This window comes from Garra rufa, chromosome 8, assembly GCF_049309525.1.
Source record: "Garra rufa chromosome 8, GarRuf1.0, whole genome shotgun sequence".
NCBI lineage: Eukaryota > Metazoa > Chordata > Actinopteri > Cypriniformes > Cyprinidae > Garra > Garra rufa.
In genome coordinates, this window is record NC_133368.1 from 10,760,061 (window position 1) to 10,766,190 (window position 6,130).

The following is a 6,130-nucleotide window of genomic DNA, read 5'->3' on the forward strand; positions in this document are numbered from 1 at the left end:
AGTATCTTTGTATTTTTAATTTAATATACATTATCTGAAACAACATTACAAGAGGTGGGGAATATATTTGTCTAAATTAGTGTTGTCAAAAATATCGATATTTCGATAAATATCGATACTGAAATATCTGAACGGTACCAATACTAATTTCCCGAAGTATCGATACTAGCCGAGCTGTCACTTTCACTTTCACTTCTCCACAAAGGCGCGTGAAGCGAAGGCGAATGCGGCGCCCCCGTAACCGGCTTTGTTTGATAAAGAACACAGCAGGAGTGCTTTCTGGAAATATTTCGGATATGAAGCAAATGAAAGCATACTTGGAAAGTACACAAGCAAGCCAATATGTAAGAGTTGCTACAGAGCAGTGCTAACAAAAGGCGCTAACACCACTAATATCGCAAAGCACCTGAAAGACAGACACCCGGATCTATAACTGTTCTCATTTTAATATTACTGAATCATTAAATAAGACTATTATTGTTGCTGATATGAGTGTTGTCTCGTTTGTTTATTTATTTATTTATTTTTTTTTTTTTTACCGTAGTTGGTTAATATGGTCAGATTGAGGAGATTGATTGAGTACTTTAACTGCGGTCAAATGTAACTTTATTTAAAAAAAAAAAAAATCATTACTTAAATTCTGCAATTTGTCTTAATGTCTATCCAGTGAGCAACTGAGCATTGTTTTCGCGTGTGATGCACGCGTGCACGTTTGCATGCATGGATCGGTTTTTATGAATCCGGCATTAAAATCTGTTCATCAGATAATGTTAATCTATTAACCAGCATTTATGAACGATGAGCAATGCATTTGTTACAGTATATTTTAATCTTTGATAACCGTAGGTAATAAAAATACAATATACGGATCATGTTAGTTCTGGTCCAATAAAAAATATTAACAGATAGAACTTTGGATTTTTTCATGTGTTAGTAAATGTTAGTTTAAATTAACTTTTAACTAAGATTAATAAATGTTTTGGAAGTATTTTTCATTGTTTATTCATGTTAACTAATGTTAACAAATATATTTTACCATTAACTTAAGTTCTAAGATTAGTTAGTTCAGTTAATTTTAAAAGTGTGGTCTAAAAAGAAAAAAAGTTTACAACCTACACTACCAGTTGTATTTGAACAACAAAGAAAGTATGAAGCAAACTCAAATGAAGCAAAGAAGCTGAACAGGACTGTGTACATATGCATATACCTCATTCATGTTCTAGACTTGTATGTTATATTTATCTTTAAATTAAAAATGAAATTTATCCCCTTAATATTGTGGCAGTTTTTTTTCTCTGTGGTATCGAAAATGGTATCGAATATCGATATTTTTCAAGGTATCGTATCGAAGTTAGAAATTCCAGTATCGTGACAACACTAGTCTAAATATAGGCTACAAAAAAAAAAAAAAAAAAGAATACAGATAAAAATTCCAGAACCAAACTTTAATGAAAAAACATAGCATAATATATCTATATATACGTTATATACTGTATAAGGACTGGATTAAAATCTGGATAGCCAAATAAACTACCCTGTCTCTGTGGTGGTTATAAAAATGAAAGTAAACGAATGGAGTAAGGTAAAAATTATAAATCATATTAAATGTAATATTTTTTGCACATACCTATTAGTGTGTAAAAGGGAATATCTTGTCTTTGACGATTGATGCTGAAGTTTGTGAGTGATCATTTAATTAGCTTGCCTTGTTCGCGAGTGTCCGCCTGTGGGGGGAGGGGCATGCTGCTCAGTTAATACACAGCTTCAGAAGAAGACGCAGCAGCTCCGTCTCTTGTGGTTTCTTTATTAACTGTTTATTTCCCCTCATCAGGTATGGAGTGTACATACATGCACTGAAGTTGTCTTAAACATGCAAACAGCAGTTTGCGATATGAATGTCATTGTTTATAGTGTTGTATGAGTTGTTACCGAGTGTTGGAGCGTTATACCATTTCGTACGGTGGCCGACAGAGGCCAACGCGCTGCAAACAAGAAAACACATGCAAACAGAAAAAACGACAACAAATTAAGAAAACATCTTCATCAGTTTGACAACACAGGCGCTGCAAATCCTCGCAACGCAAACGCAAATACGGAAACACGCTGCAAATTCTCACAACACAACCAAACTCAGAAACGCGCTGCATATAGCTCGGTCCACAACGGAAATGTTTCAGGGGGACCTCAAAAAGTGACGAACTCATCTGGGACCTGATTATTTATATCACTATATTACCTGATTATTTATATCACTATTACATTTAAATGATACTATACTATCACTAAAAGGTGATAGTTCACCGATAACACCTCTGCTCTGACCAACAGCCACTGAACAAATAATCAGGTCCCAGATAGGTTCGTCACTTTTTGAGGTCCCCCTGAAACATTTCCGTTGTGGACCGAGCTATATGCAGCGCGTTTGTTAGTTTGCAGCGCCCTCGTGTGTTCGCAGCGCGTTTCTGAGTTTGGTTGTGTTGTGAGAATTTGCAGCGCGTTTCCGTATTTGCGTTTGCGTTGCGAGGATTTGCAGCGCCTGTGTTGTCAAACTGATGAAGATGTTTTCTTAATTTGTTGTGGTTTTTTCTGTTTGCATGTGTTTTCTTGTTTGCAGCGCGTTGGCCTCTGTCGGCCACCGTAATTTCGGCTAGTTATGCTAATCGGAGACGATGCGGTTGTGGCCATACTTTTCTGACTAAAGTAATTAAATATGCTATCAGTTAATTCGGGTGACAAGAAATGTTACTACAGTAAGTTGTACGTTATCTGTGTTTTTAACTGTTCTTAAAGAGGATTTGTTTCATAACCATTCATAAAATGTGTGAAACACTAATTGAATGAAAGCTGTATTTTATTTCCCCTGTTTTTATACAGAACAACATTCAACATGAACAAGTTAATGTTACATTCCTGTTAATTGTCACTGATTGCTATTTGTGATGTCAGATGTTGTAAAAAGGAAATACTTTTTGCATGTTGCTCAATTAATACACAGCTTCAGAAGAAGACGCAGCAGCTCCGTCTCTTGTGGTTTCTTTATTAACTGTTTATTTCCCCTCATCAGGCGGTGAGGGTACTACATTTGGAGGCACCGCTGGGATGAAATGCAGTGAAGGTCGGCGTCCATAGATGATGGTCTACTTCCAGTGTTATTCATCCTAACTTGTGGCACGGGAACAGCAGGGTGGGAGCGTCCAGCGTCCACGTTGAGTCTGGAGGAAAAGCACACACTATCTGAGGTTGATCGTTGATACCTGGAGCGTTGTTATCTTCCAATTCAGCTAAGACTGCTCTTCTGCATCACACTGCACACACCTAAAGCCCAAGTGAACTATGGATCAGTTAGAGGACTTGAGATTGGAAGTGATCGGGGCATTGTATTCATTTTCAAGAGAAAATCTTGTTAAATTGTGTGACTTTTTGGGTATTGAAGAGAGAGAAAATGTTATCAACAAAAGCCGCTCATTTGTTATTTCTGCCCTTGTGAAACATCTAGAGAGGGAGGGGTTAAAAGAACTGGAAGATGAGGGCATGTCAGAACTTTTGTGTGTAAGAGACAAAATTAGTGAACTTCAGCAGGGTAGTGAATGTACCTCAGAGCAACAGACAGCACAGGCGGTCCAGCAGGTGACTGTAGATGCAGTAGTACAGGCCACAGAACAGGAAAAGCTACAAAAAGAAATTGACATGTTGCAATTAGCCTTGCAAAAACTAATTGAACAAAAACAGAATATTGTCACTAGCACACAGCAGAGTGTTAGTGCCATGCAACATACAAACACTAGTGTTGGGCGATATGCTCAATTTTCATATCGTCCTATCGTCAGCATCTGAGATCGCCGATACACGATACTATCGTGCTAATTTATTTAATAATATGTAAATATGTCAATATGTAATAAATTCCTTATTCGTTTTGTAAGGGTAGTGCATGTGACTTGTGACACAGTTGTGCGTGTACAGAGCGCTGACGGTTTTCTGTTTCCTTTCGGTTTCATTCTCTGCTATCTTCAGTGAGTGGTAAATGTGCGTGCCTGAATGTAAATGAATGTATCTTTCTGTACCCGTCATATTACGATAAAGCTACCGCTATATGTCTGATCTTTGTCATCAGTTCATGTTGTAGTTCAGTTCATATAGAATGCGGAGAAGCGATGTGCGTGTAATTCACGTGCATATGTTTAGCGCCATTTTATCGCATCGTAATTCTAGTTAACGCATATAGATACTGAGGTGAATGTTTTGTTTACTATATACAGTAGGGGTGTCAAAATTAATCGTTTTTACGATGCATCGCGATGCAGACAAGGACGATTCGGTATCGGTTCAGTAATAGACCATAACCGGTTACTCAGTCCCAGTGCCAGAACACGCGACCCGCGGGGCTTGTATGATTTTCTGGGAAGGGGGGTTGGGCTAACGAGGGGAGTACTCCACATGAATAAAATAAGTCTTCAGATTTTAACTGAAAGGATTATCGCCACTTTCTTTCCACAGCGGTGCATTTAACGAACTAACAAACATCATTTATTTGGTTGAAAAGACGAACTGAGCGCGTCTATCTGGCTCAGCACCGTTTTCTTTAGCTGTTTTACACAAATATAATGTTTTGTTGATATTGTGAGTGCACTTAATAACAGTAGTAGACCTTTTGCAGTTTTGAATGATGTATTATTCTTACCTTTATCAACAAAAATGGTGTATTTTAGGTTTCCATTGTTATTAAGAAAAAAATGAAAGTGATTGCTCTGGCGCTTCAATGTGCAGCTGCAAAGCCCGCTTTCGCTTTCACTCTCACTCTCCGCGCAAACGATTGGATATGCGTCTAACCGCGCACATTTATCTAGGTTAAATGTTTAAATTAATATTCTGAAATGCATCAAGTGTTTTATGTCTATGGATTTTATTTAATGCAAGTCATGTTGGTTTGAGAAGGCTAAATTGATCAAACATGCTCAACTCATTGCCGCTGACAGCTTGGTCGTTAGGTCATTACTTTAAAAATCAAAAGCTTGAATTTATCAAACAGAAAATGTTCCAAACATATTTCTAAATTAACTTAAAAAGGGAACAAAACGAAATCTAGCCACTTTGCCATTAGAATCCAAACTGAACTCTGTTAATGGCTGCAACACAAACTCTGTTCTGTCGGACAAAGATAGGGCTCGGGTCTGAGAGTCTCAGGCTGGGCTCGTGCTGGACTTTATTCGTTCCCTCGTTTCAATTAAATAAGATCTGAGCGGTAGAATCTCGGTTAAAATCGTACTCGGTTTAGTTTTTCACGTTTAAAATGACTATAGCGGCAGCTTTTATAGCAAAAGATATATTTCGCCACTGTTAAATATAATGGAGCCGTGATATAAGCTTCCCTCACGCTGACACTTTTCAGAAAAGATTAGGAACTCTACAACAAAACCAAAGCCCAGGTATTTACTTTTGTGTATTTGTTCTAAATGTTGCTGTTGTCTTCTGTGCCCAGTCTTTAGTTTTGTTTGATACATTCAAGAAGTGTTTTTCTTTGAGAAGGTAAGATTAAAGTTTCAGCTCATATATCTAACTGTTTGTATTTATTAGCACAATTGTATATATTTGAAGTAAAATTGAAAAATTAGTATGTAGTGCATCGTCAATGCATCGTGATGCATCGAGATATTGTATTGAACCGAATCGATGACATGATAATCGTAATCGAACCGAACCGTAAGACCACTGTCGGTTCACACCCCTAATATACAGACAGATTCTGATATATCATATTTATTTCAGCCTAAACCACATTTTACTACCTCTGTTATCCTAATGACTGTCTACACTTAAGTCTACACTTAATCTATGTACACTGTATGTAGGCCTATGATGAATAAATCTCTTACCCATTTTCACTGCACACATCTGCGGCACTATCTACTCTATGCTTGTGTTTATACCGCGGCAAGTTTCTGAGGCATCCTAACCGACTCTCTGCGCTGCATCGCTAAAGTTAGGTGCCTTTTTGACGGATAATGATAATAATCGTCTTACTATCGTCAAAGGCATCAGCAACAGGCGATATCTCTGACTATCGTCGATACACGATACTATCGTCTATCGGCACAACCCTAACAAACACCCAGCTAAGTTATGACATAAA

At 37.6% G+C, this 6,130-nt stretch overlaps 1 long non-coding RNA gene across 1 annotated transcript; it reads right to left on the reverse strand.

Annotated features, from left to right (window-relative positions):
- Window positions 1-2,833: 2,833 nt before the first annotated feature.
- Window positions 2,834-3,775, reverse strand: LOC141340278 (uncharacterized). Its single transcript, XR_012356548.1, has 2 exons — window positions 3,594-3,775; window positions 2,834-3,212 (listed from the first exon to the last, which is right to left on the reverse strand). It is a non-coding gene; the product is annotated as an uncharacterized lncRNA (long non-coding RNA).
- Window positions 3,776-6,130: the final 2,355 nt, after the last annotated feature.